Source organism: Lontra canadensis, unplaced genomic scaffold (genome assembly GCF_010015895.1).
Source record: "Lontra canadensis isolate GAN:19392208 unplaced genomic scaffold, GSC_riverotter_1.0 scaffold1, whole genome shotgun sequence".
In the NCBI taxonomy this organism is placed as follows: Eukaryota; Metazoa; Chordata; class Mammalia; order Carnivora; family Mustelidae; genus Lontra; species Lontra canadensis.
In genome coordinates this window covers 20,708,350-20,728,060 of record NW_022630995.1, presented here as the reverse complement: position 1 = coordinate 20,728,060, position 19,711 = coordinate 20,708,350, and positions in this window count along the sequence as shown.

Genomic DNA, 19,711 nt, shown 5'->3' with positions numbered 1-19,711 from the left:
ACAATGACTAATATAAATATTTGTTGAGTTAATGAAGGTTGAGCCAACATTTTTATATAGATCTTGATATTAAAATATTATTTTTATTGACATTCAATATTGATACACTGTATTAAGTATAATAAGTGTATAGTCAGTGCCTAGTACACTTACTGGGATATAGTAGGGCTCACTGGGTAAATGAGTCAATGAATGACTGTTTATGTTTATTACTAAATATCTTTTCTTATTCCATTTCAAAAACTTTGAAATTACTAATAAGTAACTTTAGAAAGTATTCCCCAATTCTAAGTTTCTCAGATTCATCTCTGAGTCATATTTTTACTTTAACATTTCAATGTTTACTTTCCTTTTCTAAATTGGAGATTTATTGTGAGCACAAATTTTATAATAATCCTGAGATTTTCTGTGTTAAAATGGAAATCTTGCCACTTTATCACCAAAAGATTACAATAATAATGAACTCAAATCAAAAATCTGATTGCTTTTGCAAATATTGTGCCCTCTGAGAGAACACATCAATAGTAAAAAAAAAAGTGAGGTACTATTTAATATAATTCACACTAAACATATTCTATCTGTGAAGATGTTTTACAAATCTTAACGTAATTATTGCATTAGATGTATGAAATACATCTTTACCCTTGTGTCTTTAATAATGTAAAATTTGAGTTTGTTTGGGTATGAAAATGTGCTTGTGTTCTTGGAGTCCTCTGAGATACTTATTTTAGGATGGTATGGTAATTGCTGTCAGGACTTTTCTTGATAATGATTAATAATTAGAATCTCATCTACTACTTCTCTTTCCAAAAAGCCTTTATCAACATTAACACTTTTGACCTTTTTAATTGCATGGATTAAAGCTAGAAATAGGTGGTTATTAATGTTCTGTACTTGCATGCCTGGAGCTTGAAATAATGTTTGCTTTCTCAATAACATTCAGCAAGTTTACATTTCCCTCAGTAACTGTGACTTTAAAGGTGGCTCTATAGTGGGTATTAATTTCGTATTCATAAACCTTTCAGCTACACTTAGCAGTTTATTAGTGTTTGCTAAATCCTCCTTGATGCATCCATGTCATTCTAATTACAGACTTTAACTGGGCGGCACAAATACACATGCCCCATTTATTACAGAAAGGAAGAAAAACTATTCATAAAATTGTCTGCCTTTCCTTCTCTTTATACAAAATTTAAAATGGCCGCATTTGGACTTGTCATTCAAATACGCCAGGGAATGACAATGATGTGAAACAATCTTGAGAATGCAGAGCTATACTGCAGAATTAAAGTTACCTTTGATACACACCCTCCCAATTAAGCAGGTCAGTTATATTTCATTTCTGGAAGAGTGGAAAATAACATGGTTTGAGAAAATTTTGTATTGACATATATTCAGGAAGGGAAAACATCTTACTTAGGGAAAATGGGTTTTGCACAATAATATAACCATGAATAAAAATATAACAACTTGTACGTACCATTTGTGCAGATTGTATGCTTGTGTTATGCATAAATAAATAATAGACATGTTTATACATGCATATATATATGCATATCTGTGTATTCATCATATAAAATATATTTACATATATAGTGATTAAAATATCAGCTCTATATTAAAACATTTAACATATTATACCATATCCACTTGTACTACAAATCTGAGAACAAATTGAAACTTCTTTCACATTTTTTTTCTAATTATTATGTTTGGACTAGCAGCTGGAAGTTAAACCCATAGTTTTACCTTTTATGGTTTTATCTTGACATACTTCAAATAAAATGAGGGTAGATTAGTGAGAAACTTGGCAGAGATGAGAGAAAAAAAGTCTCTTATTTTTTACACATGCAAAACTTATTTGAACCTAATCATTTTAATACTGACATGAGCAGCTGTGATAGTGCTCATGATTTGATAATGAGAGTTGTGTGTCTATAAGGCAGTTTCCAGAAAATGAATGCTTTATAGACTAAAGGTAATTGTGTGTGGATGTGCACATGTACACATACAGTACTAGAAAGAATTTTCATAATCCAATTTCTGTTTTCTCCAGTATACTTTTTGTTGTGATGGGGTTCAGGGCAGGCTTCCCCCAAATATGCCACTTTGTTCTTTGGTTATTTGGAACTAAATTTAACTAAGAAACAGCCAATGCAAAGACACTCAGAGCATCCTCTACCTCCCTGAAAGCAGAAAATGTATCTCCCATGTGAAAGATACCCTTCCTGTACCAGGAGGAAATGAGGTATCCTTATCAACAGAGATAGGAATTCAGGCCCAGAAGGCTGTATAAACAGACCTTGTTACTTCTTTAGTAATTCATTATCCCAAGCCCAAACTTCTCTGTCTTACCAGTTCTTCACAAATCTATTGTTTCTTTGTCCTAATGGTATAAAAGCTCCCTGCTTTGGTCACTTCTTTGAGTTTCAAATTTTTATGAGCTCCTGTGCATACTAAATAATTTTTCCCTTTAATCTGTCTTATGTCAATTTAATTATTAGGCTAACCAAAGAATCTAGAAGGAAAAAAAGAAAGCCTTTTAGCCTTTACAATCGAAACTACTTTATAAAAGATACAAGAATATGTTGTATCTTTTACAGATTACTGTTAAAAAATCCAGAGTAAAAATCGTTTAATTTGATAATTTGCACTTATTTTGTGGTGCTCATATTTTAGAATGTATTATAGATATATTTATTTGCTTTTGCTTTACAACATATGAAATTTAAAAATATTGTTTTTCTTTATATTTGAAAAGACTGAGCTATATAGAATTTACATGACTTGTCTAAGATGACATATACATTAGTGGATGAATTAATGACAGGTGCCTCTTAATACTTACATGAATTTTGCTAATCTCTGAACCTTATAAGTTGATCACTGAATCATGTATTACTTTTCATATTTCTCAGAAACTTCTTGTATACACATCCAAGAACAGCATAACCTATGAGACATAGAGGATACTCAGTAATTAGCCACCAAAAAAATTGAATAAAATGTAGATCTTCTGATTTTTTAACATCATGAAATTGGATGTAAAAATAATCTTCAAAATAAGTTAAAAAAATAGACATAAAACAGATACATTTATTTTCCAAAGAACTGCTCTGACTATTGCAGCTTCAAGTCGGTTAATATTTTTTAGAATATTGTTATTCCTGTCCCTATATATTAATGGGGAAGTCCATGGAACCACTTTTCTGACAATCTGGAATATAGAACAGAAAATGTTAATATAGGAAGCTGAAGGCATGTTAATTCTTAGATATTTTAGTTGAGACAGTATAAATTGCAAAAATAAATAATATAGTCTGAATGAATAGAAGCATACTGAAAAATGTTCTAATTGTTATTGTTGCTTTGTGACCTCAGACACTTCTGGATTTCATATGAAGCTGGTTCCTATATGTGGAGGTCTGGGGAGATGGAAAAAAGAGGCAGACAGTCTAGGTTGTTAGGCAGCAGGTTTAATTAGCATGGGAACTTACTTATAAGGATTGTCTTTGGATGGCTGCAGGATGAATAGATTCCTGGGGCTCCTGGGTGGCTCAGTGGGTTAAGCCTCTGCCTTCGGCTCAGGTCATGATCCCAGGGTCCTGGTATCAAGCCCCACATCGGGCTCTCTGCTCAGTGGGGAGCCTGCTTCCCCCTCTCTCTCTCTCTCTGTCTGCCTCTCTGCCTACTTGTGATCTCTCTCTGTCAAATAAATAAACAAAATCTTAAAAATAAAAATGAGTAGACTCCTGCACCTGCCCACCAGAATCGTAAAAGTTTATTTAAAGGCCTTAACTCAATTCATTCATGTACATGGTCCAAGTAGTCTCACCACCACATTATTATCTCAAGGCTGTATTCTTGCCTCTCAGGGTAGCTTCTTGGAGCAGGGCATGTAAGCAGAACAGGCATACAAAGGACAGGGGAGGCAAGAAGAGGTTGCCAATTTCTGGATCCATTTCAGGGGCCAACCAATGGTCACATTATCTTAAAGACCTCCCTTAATACTAATAGTAAATGAAAGCAGGTATTTTCAAAAGACTTTAAAGGAATCAATGGGCAGATTCTTCTAATCAGAACAGTTTTAAAGATTAACTAAAATTTTCATTAATCACTATAAGAATTAAAATTTGTGAAATTAAGCAAATATTTATAAAGTGAAAAGAAAATATTGGAAGAGACAATTGCCAAGGAATTTCCAAATTAGTGTCAGACACCAAAAATAAATCACTTGGAATTTTAAGTACTATGAATACATTAGTTAGTTTTCTCTAGTTATGCTATAATGATAGGTCCCAAATTATAACAATGTCAAAAGTTTATTTCTTGCTCCTTTTATGTATTGGTATGGGTCAGATTTGGCTCTGTTTATGGAGTCGTCATTCAGGGTCCAGAGTGAAAGAAAAACCTTAATCTTCCTCATGGAACTTTGGTTCAGATATGGCTTATGTCCCTTCTGTGGATGTTTCTTTTTCTAAAGCAAGTCACATATCCAGTCTCAAAGTCATTGTGGTGAGAAGTGAACTTCTTTAATAGGGGAGACTCTGTAAGTATAGAACTGAATAAAGGCAGGGGTATTTGGAACAAATCTGACAATATATTGCAGAAAATAAAAAAAAAAATATATGTATTTTCAAAAGTTCTAAAATACAAGAATAGATACTTGATTCTATATGTAACATTGCCAAATGTTACATTTAATTGTGGATTCTTTAAGAATCTCATGTTATCTGTAAGACTAGGGAAACCAATTTAGAAAGGGTAAATCGTTGTGTTCCCATTGAAGATCGTATATATAACCATAGAAAAATCTATAATACTTGGAGTACAGACAGTTTAGGAACTTTAGTCTTGGGAAATACATTGAGGTGGGGGGAGATTATGTCTCATGGTCAAGGGTGATGAATTTGTTGGGCCACTTCCAAGAACATACAGGGCATTACTAGCCATGGAATTAAGAGGCTGAAACCCATAAATCAAGAACATATGTTGAAAGACTCTACACAGAAAAGCTAGCAAGTGAGAAATTAGAGTTTATATTTTCCTAGTAGATCTGAGTAAAGGGCTATGTAGTAGTTATATATAAGGAGGTATCCCCTGAGGAAACACCCAATTATGACCTCAGGATTAATTGCGTATTAAGTGAATCTCTGGAAATTCTGCCTCTTTAGTCCATATTTCAATGATATTTATTGATACTACAAACCATGAAAGAAATAAGCTGTTACTATTAAGAATTGGACTACTGTATCAAATGGTGAGAAAAGTAGCAGGTAAATCACTCTAGGAAATCTTTCAACAAAATTCCACTCACCACAATATATCTTGAGACATCAATGTCTTAGGATGGTCTTAGTAACTAAATGATTTCGAAGGAAAGGGGAAAGTAGTAATTCTAAATGATCAATTAGTGGTGTGTTTCATTATTTTATATCATTTAATTTATCTTTCAGTAGTATATTTATTTTATGTTCTTGTTTTAGTGAAAAGATAATAGATTGTGAAATATAGGTGGCTACTTAACATGTTTTCTGTTGTCTAATGTTTGTTCTACAATGTTGGAAAGAAAAAGAATGTTTCAAAAAAATAGATTGTTAAATAAGTGTGGATGCATTATGTACACGGAATTACTTAAATTCTCAGTCTTAGGCTCTTAGATAAATTTGAGATGTTATCTCTGTATTGGTTGAGAATCTTTCAGGTGCAAGTCAAGGAAAGCTGAATTAATTAAGAAACCCACAAGTGTAAGATGCAGCTGGATACTGGGAGTTCAAGCAATGTTGTCAAATTTCCATTACTCATTTCATTCATATTCTCTCTTTCTCCTGCATGTAGATTTCATTCTTTAATTATGCTCTTTAGATGCAGTAAGGGAGTTGATTTCAGATGGTCCAAATTCAAATGCAATCTACATTGTAATATATGGGAATGAGAAGGTCTCTCTTTCCAACTCTGGGAGGAAAACACATAATTGACTTGGCTTTGGTCAGATATTCTTCTCTGAAATAATTCTGTGACCATAGGGATAATGTGTCCCTTTTGAGAATGAAAGAGATGATCATTGACACATCATCTTAGACCATATGGAGTTCAGGAAGGCTGATTCCCTAAAGGAATGGATACTGACCAAGAAACATATGTCCACTAAAATTATGTATGGCAGTGACATGAAAATGCATCTTAAACGACTAAAAGTTAACAGAGCTTTTCCAAATAAAAGAAAAATGTGAGAGCTTCTAGCAGGTATTGTGGCATGAATATTTCTACATAATTAGAAATCTATTTTCAGCTCTGAGCTATCCCAAGTCTATTCTCCTCCCTAAAAGATAATCTGGAAAAACACTACTTATTACTTCAACAGACAAAACATAATCACAGATTAGTGTGAAACACACAGACAAGAGAAAAACTACTAGAACACAACACAAATAGAAGAGAAAACCACTCTGTGGTACATAGTAAAATACACTATATAGATATTTGTTCCAGAGGAAGGAAATAAAGACATCTAGTGAATTGATAGAGATTTTTTTTAATTTAGAATTTTATCTTTCCCTAATTATATAGTCTAATTTTCTTGAATTAATATTGAATGTTATGATTTGAGGAATCATAGAGCTGATGTGGGGATGAAAAAGTGATTTGAGAGACACACGAGTAGATGAAATATATCGTCAGAAATGAAACAAGGTGAGATAAGAAAGGAAGGTCATAGCAATATAAGGAAAACTAATTTAGTCAACTCTCATAAAATATTTTTACCAGTCCTTAAGATAAAAAAGAATTAATAAATACACTCAGATGCCACATTATTCCATTCATTGTAGATTTGTCTCTCAACTTGGCCTGTTTCTGTTATCCTTGATTAACTTTTGCCAACTTGTGATAATACTCTATCTTTGTTCCTACAGAATTTTTTTTCCTCTCTGGGAATATTCAGACTTTCATCTTGTATCCTAGTGTTCTTAAGTTTCAACATAGTGAAATTAAGTATGAGCTTTTTTTTTTTTTTTCCATTTAAAGAGATACTAATTAGGTCCTTTTAATCTGAAAATTCTAGTTGTTTGGCTAAAGGCATCTTTCTTCTATTGATTTTTTTTTATTATTATTATCTTCTCCACTCATTCACTTTTTTAGTGTTTTTTTTTTTTCCAGAACTTCTACTAAATGGCTATTGAAATGTCTGAAAATATGGTGCTGAGAAAATAAAAATCCAATCAAGATAGAATTATCTCCACAAAACAAGGAAAAGAAAGAAAGCTGTTTTATTACAAAATGGTACATATCTATAGTGCCATGCACATTGTAGGCAGTCTGCAAAAGAATCTACAAAGTCTAGACAGAATTTCACACACATTAGTTAGGGAGAACAGGAGAAAGAACAATTTAAACACTTCTTATCTCCTTGTGATAGGCTCCTGGATCTCGTTAGGGACTCTTGAGTTTATTTTAGAGATCTGTGTCTACATTTCTGTGAGTCAGAAGGCCCTTAAAAACAATAGACCAGGCCTACTATCAAGTCTATTATGCTTCTAAGGAGACATACCAAAGGGGACATGATAAAATGTCATAATTTTACCCTTATAGTGTGGATGTTAGCCAACATTTACCAAGCAATCAATATTGTCAAATACCTTTTTAAGGACTTTGCATATATTAACTTTGGAGCTCCACAACATTTCTAAGAAATATCTATACTACTACTACTACTACTACTACTATTAGTATTCTAAAAATGAAAAAGAAGCAGAAAGTCTTTTTAAAAATTACTTGTCAAGGTTCATGTAGATATTAAGAGAAGCTAGGATTTAATTCCTAACAGTCTCAATCCAAAGTATGCAATCATTCCACTCACTACTTCATCATGTATATTTTTCTCTCTTTTTCTTTTCTGATAATTATATTCTTTCTGTCTTCCTAGATCTTTCTTAGTGCACTCTTCCAACTCAATAATTTACTCTTCAGTTGAGTCCATTCTGGATTTTTGTCCTTTAATTTGACTTTTACTCCTACTATCTAGATTTTTTACTATGTCTTTTTTTTATTATATTTATTACATTTACTATACTTATTTTACATTTTAAAATCTCTAAGATATTAGTTATTCTATTTTCTCTTGGCTAAGAGTTTTATTACATTTTATTTTTGTTGCTTCTCTTTCTTGGTATTGTTTCTAACAAGTTTCAGTGAAACTTGATGATAGGCATATACTTGAGTTTTCTGGCTACTCAAATGATTGTGAAGTATGATGTTCAAAGGGATATACTGGTAGCTTACTTTTGAAAGATGGTGGCACTCTGTAATCCATTGACTTTTTATTGTTATTGTTATCTCTTTGGTCCAAACATCTGGTCTCCCTACTTTAAAAAGAAAATAGCTTGCAGTTAAAAACAAATTGCAAAAGGAGTGAGATAAAGTTCAAGCAAAAGTATGGAAATGTAGTGTTAGAAAACAATAAATATCATTAACAAATATCCTGGTCTGCGTATGATGAAAATTAGATTTAGGGATGCAGAGTGACTTCCATAAGAAAATATAGTTCATTTAAACATTAATCTAGGAATTAAACACAGTCCTTTTTATTGACAACCCAGAGTTCTGTCACTTCTTTTTAATATCAAATTTTTTATCAGTCTTAAAGTTTGTCATAAATATATTCAATTAGGGCTTCAAAACAATTCTGATACATGACATTAAATTAATATTCAAAAGAAACTTTATAACTTATATACACATTAATTTTGCAGGGAACGTTCATTTGAAAGAATGGAAACAGACTTCATGAAGCATTTCAGCTAAATTATAATCTCTATTTTTTTTTTTTATTTTTACTAAATACCTAGAGTATTCTTCAAGCCAAATTTTGATCTGGGAGGTAGAAGAGTGCAGAATCTATGATCCTGAGTTGGGAAATCTGAAATAATCAAAGCTTTACAATCAACTAGCTCCTTGACTTGAGCAAGCACTCAAATTCTCTGGGTTTCAGGTTCTTTATCTGCACATTTAGAAAGTAGTATGGAGACTCTCTGGGGCCCTTCCATCTGTAAGTCGTTAATTCAATCTTATTTAAACTCTACGGAACCCAGAGCTTCTTATAATTTGCTCATTGAATTTGTGTGCTAACCATGGTACATTTTTGTTTAAACAAACCTTGAGACAATTAGGAGATTTGGAATATATATATATATATAAGATTTTTTTTTTTTTTGCTGTGAGTGGGTTGAAAGCTTCTATATTCTGAGTTTACTACAAATACATTGGTTCTCAGGCGTTCATTTGGGTTTTTATATTCTAGATATTTTTTCTATGTATATCTGCCTTAATGTCTATAAAATTGGGATAATAATAGCACCTAGTTCAGAGAAGTTATAGTGAGGATGAAATTCATAAAACATGCCAAATGATTAAAATATTACCTTGCACATCTAATTCCAAAATGTTACCTATTATCCTTCACCTCCCCAATGTGGTCATCTTCTCTCTTTGCATAGAAATATTTATGATGTATTAATATTGTATTTGACAGTTGGTAAATAGATCCCATGGTATAGAATGTCAAATATATAAATTAAAGCACTAAACTAATGTTCTAAAGCTAGAGTTCAGATGGATGTTTATCTGTATTTAAAATATGATATATTGATGAGTTTTCTGCCTAATACAGAAAATTTCAAGCTAAATCAAAATTTCTCTCTCTTTTCCCCCATCCCACTCCTGTCTCCCCCTTCCTCATTCCTACCATCTTTCAACTTTTCCCAATACCTTACACTGAGTCAAAACCAGGAAGACTGTCCTTATTGGATTGAAAATTTAAAAAGTAAACAAGCTTCAAAAATAAATAATCATATAAGATATTTTCTAGACAATTTTCCTTCTTTCTGTTTTTTCATCTTTCTGCTCTTGAATTTTTATTTTCATATTACTATTTCTCAAATCCCTCTCCTTTGGCAACCTCTTGATCCTCTTTTAGGCTGCTAAATGGTCATGACTCTTGCCTCTCTAAGGAGGGAGAAACTGCTTTCCTATCAAAAGTATGATAAAACTCTTAAACACTCCCATTCATATCTGTGTGATAGAGCCAAATTATAAAAAGTAAAAACTAATGGGAATGCAACTTGCTATAGCCATTCTAGAAAACAGTATGGAGTTTCCTCACAATGTTAAGAATAGAGCTACCTTACAACCCAGCAATTTTAATATTGGGTATTTACCCCAGAGATACAGGCATAGTAAAAAGAAGCAAAACCACTCCAATGTTCATAGCAACAATGTCCACAATAGCCAAACTGTGGCAGGAGCCAAGATGCCTTTCAACAGGTCAATGAATAAAGAAGATGTGGTACATAGACACAATGGAATATTATTCAGCCATCAGAAATGATGAGCACCCACCATTAGCATCAACATGGATGGAACTGGAGGGGATTATGTCAAGTGAAGTAAGTCAAACAGAGAAAGACAATTATATGGTTTCACTCATATGTGGAACATAAGCAATAGCACGGAGGACCATAGGGGAAGAGCAGGAAATCTAAAGGGGGCAGAAATCAGAGAGGGAAATGAACCATGAGAGACTATGGACCCTGAGAAACAATCTGGGGGTTTCAGACGGAAGGAGAGGAGAGGGAGGGTAAAACAGGGTGAAGGGTATTGAAGAGAGCATGTGCTATCATGAGCACTGGGTGTTATACTTAACTAATGAATCATTGAACACTGCATCAAGGAATAATTAGGTACTATACAGTGACTAACTGAACATATTAAAAAATAAAGTAAACATAAAAAAAAGTCAAACTTTAATAGTAAAACTAGCTAAACTAGCTACAAATTAAAGTTTAGAAGTGGTAAGCTTCCATTAGTATCAATAGATTAAAACCTTGTTCAGAAATAAATTACTTAAATAAACCATAGAAAATTGAGAATAAGGCCTTGAAAAAAAAAAAATCAACATTTAAGCAGAGGGTGAAGTGGAAGGACAGGGTGGTAGGCAAGAAAAGTCATCCAAATTTGGATAAGGGAAAGAAAACAGGCAATGTTTTCTCCTTTTAGTTTTTGTTTCTTTGTTTGTTGGTTTGTTTTTGTTTTTTAAGATTTTATTTATTTATTTGAGAGAGAGAGAGAAAACAAACAAACAGGGGGAGCAGCAGATGGATAGAGACAAAAGCAGGCTCTCCACTGAGCAGGGAGTCTGATGTGTCCTTAATCTCAGGACCCCAGAATCATAATCTGAGCCAAAGGCAGATGTTTAACTGGCTGAGCCACCCAGACTCCCCTTCTTTTAGGGTTTTAAATAATTTTATAAAAAGGAACTCAAAATTTTATTGAAAATCCACTGAATAGTCTACTTTTTGGTGTTAAAATATATAAAATGTGAATTTGATACTTCCCAATTTTTGCTTTCATTAAGTAACACATTAAAGAACACACTTGAGTAAGTAGAGTCTTTTCCGAAGCTTTAACATGTGCAGTTTTTTATTATTTATAGGTGACTTCATAAGTACATTAACATCTAATGATGAGAAATTAGATGGCATTATAGATCACTTAGCTCATTCTCATAATAATTATTTATCTGCTATGCAGGGATAATTATATTTTGGGTTTTTCTTCGCTAGTTTGGGAAGAGGTTTCTTGTACATGACAAGTTTCTACTTTCATACCTTATATAGTAATACTTATAATTACAATATTATGATAATCTTCTGCCATCCATTGTGGTTAAAGCAAGGTATGAAATGTGTTTTAAGGAATATTTCCCAGGATAGATTTTTCTACCTATCTTTTATCTTTAAGTTAAAAGTCCTTGTCATTAACTTACTTTCTCATTTTGTTAATGGTTTCCTCAATGGTTTTTGCAACTTCTAGCTAGTAAATGAGCAGACTGTGGGATAATTACAAAGCTAACTTAGAGTCAGGACACCAAGTTTCCTTTCATAACCCTGTCACTGATACATTGTAAAACTTTAAGGAAACTATTTAACATGTAGGTGAGTTTACCAACAATCTCTAAAATCTTTTCTAATTTAAAATTCTTTGCCATCTAAAGAACTCCTGTAAGTTAACATTATGAAATGTATTTGAAAGATGTTTCATATCACTAAAACATGACAAATATATAATCATACATCTCACCATTTTCTCCACATTGTTCTGGAAAAAGATATGGCAGGCAGAGAATTGGTAGATAGTCTTAAAAACTTTATTAAAGTTTAGAGTGGAGTCAGTTGGATAAAAATCCTGTGCTTTCTGAAGTGAAAGCTCTCTTTCCTCACCCTGTAAACTCTAGGGAGAAGTACTGCTTTTGCCAAGAGACAGGAAAGCTGTAATAACAATGGAATTCCCATCACCCTGCTGCAATCCCTACTGTAATGCTTATGTCAGATGTGACAAATTTTGAAAAGGTCTGTGCAACTAATAGCTGACATGCACCTCTATTCTCCAGACAATCCTAAAGCAAAGAAAAATAGAGTCTTTGATTTTTCTTTGGTGCTGGGTAATACTGTGATGGTACCAAAAGCACCACTATAAAAAAAATGCTAATAGGTACTTGTAAACTATCTGAAGATTATGTGTAAAACTATATTTATTTGATAAATGAAGTAAACAGAATATTCAAGTTATTTATAATCTTTATGCATGTGGTATAATCCCATTGGCAGATTATTGTCAAATTAAGATAGTGCTACTTTATAGTACCCAAAACAAATCATATGTTATAGTAATATGATTTCAAGAATCACTAAGGTGATCTGAATTCTGAGCTAGAATTCTGAAGTCAAGTTCACTTTCAATTCATTTTGTTATTATACCGTGTGTGATAATAAGCAAGTAATTCAGCAATTCCTGGGAAATTGTTTTATCTCCTGAACAATGCCTATCTGACAAACCGAGAGAATGAAATATTCATATGGATATTAAATAACATTCTAAATAATTGTGTGAGATTTAATTTCAAATCAAAATGGGGTTCTTTTATTTTATCAGTAGTAGTGAGTTGTGTTTTTTTTTTTTTAAGATTTTATTAATTTATTTGACAGACAGAGAATCACAAGTAGGCGGAGACGCAGACAGAGAGAGAGAAGAGGAAGCAGGCTCCCCGCTAAGCATAGAGCCCAATGTAGGGCTCGATCTCAGGACCCTGGGATCATGACCTGAGCCGAAGGCAGAGGCTTTAACCCACTGAGCCACCCAGGCGCCCAAGTAGTAGTGAGTTTTTATCTAATCCCATTTTGGAGTAATAAAGTTGGAAAAAACTCGTTAATTCCTGACTTCTTTAAACGTTTTAAAGATGTTCTTTAAATTCCTGACTTCTTTAAACTTCTTAAAATGTTATTGATGCTTCTCTCATTCATCTAAATTAATTAGTAAAAGGACAAATAAAGTTGAAATGAAGGATGAGAACACTCATGGTGAATATACCATAACAAAGACTTGCTGAGTCACTCTACTGTACTGTACAGCAGTACAGCTGACACTAATGTAATATTGTGTATCAACTATACTCAAATAAAATGAAATTCAAGACATTTTCACCTCATAAAGAGTAAAAAAGAAGAACATAGAATCTCTCCCAACTCCAAACACTCTGAATGATCAGAAAGAAAGGAATTATACTTCTTGACAAGATCAAATTGTACCAATTCCTAGGCTTGTAAGCAGATGAATGGACACTAGGGATGAGGAAAGGTAAGCCATTGTTGCTTAAATTCAGACTAGCTCAGTTCTTTTCCCCCATTTTAAGTAAACTTCAGCATCTACAATCAGATGGAGTTCAATATTATTCATCTGTTCTTAGGTCTCCTGTCATATCTTTTCTAAGCTCCACCTCTGCACTGACAGACGGTTTTTACATAGTATTACAAATAATTTTTCTAGAAATTCTCTTAGTCCTAACTTATATTTAGATGATGACAGTTTTTGTCTCATCATCTTAGGTGTTTTACAGAATTTCATTTATATTATTGCTGATTTAGGTAGCTCTCTATATTTTGTACACATCAAAATAATATTAATTTATAAATAACAATTTACCATTCTCTGAATGAGCAGTGAAGTCTTTTAAAATATGAAAAATAAATCTAATGTTGAGAGTTACAGACATAAAGAATCCCTACTACTAAAATATACAGCCCAAAATAAACACAAGGTACTATGTTTACCATGGTTTTATATATATGTGTATAATATACATATATATACACATATAAAACTTAATATAATTATATTTTATATATATAATTACATTTTAATATTTAGTTTTAGTATTGCCAATAATGTTTTATCTGCCTACCTCTGGAGATACTATGGATTTTACCACTATTCTTCCAGAAGGTGAATTGAAGAATTTTCCAAGCTATTATGGTAATGATTTAAAGTATTACATAATTTACTTATATTTCTATCTATGTCTGCCATTTAACTTTCCAATAAATAACTTCAAAGACAACAGATTTAAATTTTTTGGCAATAGGCTATGTGAGACAATGATATTGAAATCTGGAGATAATTACTGCAGTTTATCATTAAAGGTATATTAATTAGGATAGTACTGAGAGAGACAGAGGGAGAGAGAGAATTGTTGCAGCTAATAATAAAAATCTACATTGGTTTGAATAGTAATATGAGAAATACAGAAAGAAAGGCAAAGAAATAAAGTTAGAAGAATAGCCTCAACAAAATAAATTATTTTATAATACTATCTGGGATCAAGTTATTTGAATTAAAATATTTACTATAAGTCAGATTGATTGATAATTATCATGTTCCCTAAATTCCAAAGTTTAATAACTAGATTTCTCTCTTTATTCCACTATGTACCTTCCAATTTTTATCCTAATAGTACAAATTTTAATTGGATATTTTATTTTAAGTGGAATATTATAAATATGATCTAGGCAGACTATTTTCTTTTTAATGAAATTAAAAATTTTCTTACATACATATATACATGCATGGTAATAGACTGTTGAGAATAATTGGGATCTATCTATATCTGGCCTTTGGTTTCATGTTTTTCTAAACCATTCCAAAGATAAGGATATATCAAATTTCTTCTGAATAATATATATAAAAAGGTTGAAATAACATGAAAGTGTGTACTAAAATTAAAATGTATATTTTAGAGACATGTTAAAGCAAAAACTTTCATCTTTGGTAAGAATAGGCAGTGATTTGGTTTTAATTTCTTCACTTCTCATTCAGAAAACCAACTAGGTCATCAAGGATAACAAAAAAGATTTTCAAAACTACATTCTCAGCTAAATTAGGACACAGAAATGCCTCCGATTTCATATGTGGTAAAAATGTGTCCAAAAAGCAAAGCCAGCTATCGAGACCACATAGGAAGTCAAGGAAGTACTTTGAGGAGGTAAAGTGTCTTGTGGTTGCATATTTCAGATCTCTCTAGTACATATTCACTTCCAGAAGAAAACAAAAAGCCTCATCCTGATAGGAATCTATAGTAAGTATAGTTCTTTTACTGTGAATTGGGAAGAAAGAAGGTGCAAAAGTGTGTGGGAGTGCCCTGAGGTGACTGATCTCATAGTCTCTACCAAATACATCTTCTAAAAGTGACTGCTTCACATTTGAAGAAAGGACTGTGTCTCTTGGTGACAGCAGACTGTAAAAAAATATCAAAGAAAACCCAACTTATCAGTAGAAGTCCCCATGAAATAGAAAAGGTTCTAAGGGTCACAGGAGGGGTGGCTACACAGAGGTGGCATGAATTACCACTGTAATAACAGACAGAGGGAGACCTGAAACTGTGAAGCCTGAAAGCTCCCCTCTTTCTACACTCCACTGAAACCTCCTGCTATTAGTACAGGGAAATTAAATTCAGTCCAACACAAGTGCTAGAAAAGGAAAACTCAAAAGTCGACAGAAGTAGGCTTGGGCAATATATTTTAAGAAATCAGTAGAACAATTCTAAAGATGATATAATCTCATTACTAAAAGGCTTCAATAACAACAAAAACATGATAACACATTTCCAACATATTTTTGTTTAAAATGAAGCAGTCAGACTTATGAAATAGCACAAAGGGTAAACATCCAGAAACTCAAATAACAGTTAAATTGGAAGTAGAATCTTATGATAGAATAAGAGTGGAATGTGAAATGAGTTCTGATAAAATGAAAAGAAAGGAGGAAAAATTAATAAATAAAGAATAAATGCAAAGAAACACAAAAGAGAATAGACACAATAGAAAGTACAATGAGAGCACAGAAGATAAAAAAAATATTGATACAATGATACATATATACAAAAAGAAAGAAATAATGAATTAAAGTTAACATAGATCATAGGAAAGGGCAATCTAAAGTATGTATTATTAAGAAAAAAGAAAGAAAAAATAAAAAAGAAAAGAAAAATAATTGAAAATAAGTTTCCTAAAATAACCTAAATTTTGGGGGATCCTCATCTATAGTACAAATCCCAGCATATATAGGATGACATCCACCTCTCATAACATTGGGGCAAATGGAGAAAAATGTAGTTATTACTGAGAATGAGGATAATAATTTATCCATGCCCCATAAATCTCTTGTCTGTTTTCAGGATAATATGAATAAATAAACTTATATTTAAATATTCTGAATAATATTTAAAGAATTCACCCTTGTTACTAGAGGGATTTCCACTCTAGATTCATGAGGATTTATACATACATGGCACCAGACACTTGACAGATGAGAACAACAACAGTTTATTTATTAATCACATATACTCAAAACTTAAGGATTTATAGCAAAGTAGAATGTAATAAAGCTAATAAAAAAGGGTTCCTGAATTCTGGTCCATTATGTAAAGAATCTGGAAGTTCTTGTTCTGTCCTAACAACAAGTAAAAACAAAAATCTCTGTTGGAATAATGTTGATATAAGAAAGACAAACTGTAATTGACATGCTGCTGAAGACTTATTGTGGGCAAGTCTGAGAGTTAAAAACTCCAGAAACCCAGTCATGGAGGGGAGGGGTGCCCTCACTTTTGTGAGTTTTATCTCCAGACAATTGATCAGGTTTCCAAAGTGAATATCAGCAAAATCCTTCCCTGCTTCTGGCAGAGGGAGGAGAAAAAGAACCATTTTGAAATACTCCAGAGAAGTTTTGTAAAAAGTATTGGCCCCAAGAGAAACTACTTTACTAGAGCCTAAACTACTCAGGCTTTTCCAGAGCCCTACTGACTTCTGAGAAGGGATAAACAGTACTTTAGCCTACTCTAGCCATCCTATCCTAAGGGAGGAAAACAAAACAAAACAAAACAAAACTGTGAAGCATTTATGAAGTTTGGGATTCAGAGATACTTTTTGAATACCTAGACTGAGACTTAATCATAGGACAATAGAATACATCTCATCACACCTTACCATCATGTTACTAAAGGCCTATTAACCACAGCTCTTTTTAAATAGTATGTCATGTCTGGGTATCAAGAAAAAATTACCAGGCACACCAAAAGGCAAAAATAAATAACAATTAAAAAAGACAGTGTAAGCATCAGAACAAGATATGACAGAAATATTGGGATTTTAAAACTGAGAATTTAAAACAACTATGATTAATATGTTAAGTGTGCTAATGGATAAAGTAGATGACATACAAGAATAGATGAGTAATATAAGCATAGAAATGGGAATTCTAAGGAAGAACTAAAATGAAATGCTAATGACCAAAAACACTAAAAGAAGAGTGAATGAAACAAAGAATGCCTTTAGTGGACTTATGAAGTGATTGTATATGGCTGAAGAAAGACTCTGAGCCTAAGTTTGTAACAATAGAAATTTTGAAAACTGAAACAAAAATAGGAAAAATCCTAGAAAGAAAAGAAAAAGAAAAAAAAAAAAAAGCAGCCAGAGTTACCCAGAACTATGGGACAACTACAAAATGTGATTCTTACATCTAATGGGAATACCAGAAACAGAAAAAAAGAGAGAAAAGAATAGAAAAAAATATATTTGAAGCAATGATGACAAAGAATTTCCTTAATGTCAAACTTGAAACCATAGATCAAGGAAGCTCAGAGAACACTAAACAGGATAAATAAAACAAACAAACAAACAAACAAAAAGCAAAAACAAAATCTATCTCTAGACATATCTTATTTGAATTATAGAAAATCAAAAGTTTTGAAAGAAACCAGGGGGAGGAAAATGTGTTACCTATAGAGAAGCAAAAATAATGATTACTTCTAGGGCACCTGGGTGGCTCAGTGAGTTAAAGCCTCTGCCTTCATCTCTGGTCATGTTCCCAGGGTCCTGGGATCGGGCCCTGCATCAGGCTCTCTGCTCAGTGGGGAGCCTGCTTCCTCTTCTCTCTCTCTGCCTGCCTCTCTGCCTACTTGTGATCTTTATCTGTCAAATAAATAAATAAAATCTTTAAAAAAAAATGATTACTTCTCCTTAGAAGCCATACAAACAAGAAGAGACTGAAGGGAAATATCTTATGTATTAGGAAGGAAAAAAAATAGCAACTTAGTATTCTGTATCCTGCAAAACTATCCTTCAAAAGTAAAGGAGAAATAAAAACTTCCAGAAAAACAAAAATTAGGGAATTTTTTTGCTAGTAGAGAGTAGACCTGACTTGAAAGAAATGTTAAAAAGAGTTCCTCAGAGAGAATGAAAATAGTAGAGGCGAAGAACTCATATCTGTATAAAGGAAAAAGAAGCATCAGAAATAGCATAAGAGAAAGAACAATAAAATGGTATTATATATATAGATTTATATCTATACATATATCTATTTATGATAAGAATGACAACAATGGTACAAGGAATGGCATCAAGGAATTAGTATTATTTTGAAATTTTTTGATACACAGACATGTAAAAAATATATATATGTATATATACACATATACACACATATATTCATGGTGTAGTGTTATTTGAAAGAGGACTTGGATTATTTGTATTGTAAATTCTATGGGAACCACTAAAAAAGGAAGAAGTAGAAGGAAGAGAAGGGGAAAGTGGGGGAGAAGAAGAGAGAGGGAGGGGAGCAGGAGGAAGAGAAAGATAAGATACAAAAAGTGAGGGAAAAAATATTAAATGTTCAATTATACCCCATAAAGCAGATAAACAGTAAGACAAATTAGGAACAAAGAGAAAGGGCAACAAGTAGGAAACAGTAACCAATATGAAACATACTAACATAACCATGTGAATAATCACTTTGAACTCAGTAGCCTAAATGTACTATTTAAAAGACAGAGATGTCAGAGTGGATAAAAAACCCAGACCTAATTATATGTTATCTTCAAAAGACCCACTTTAAATTTAAAAACAACTATGGATTAAAAGAAATGGATAGAGACAGATATATCATACTAGCAATAATCAAAAGAAAGTGGGAGAATTTATGTTTATTTCAGACATAATGGGCTTCAGAGCAAAGAAATTTATCAAGGAAAAACTGGGGCATTAGATAATGATGAAGAGGTCAAGAAAACATAACAGTCCTTAGTATGTATAAATTTAACAACAAAGTACCAGAATGTGTGAGACAAAAGCTTATAGAATTGCCAGAATAGATAAATCTATGGTCATAGCCAGAGATTACAATTCTTTGTAAATACTAGTTAGATCCAGTGGGCAGAAAATGAGTGAGGACATAGTTTATCCCAAATGTACCACCAGTCAACTGGATATCAGAGAAAAACAAAAACAAAAAAACAAAAACAAAACAAAACCCATCTGGGGCCATAAAGCAT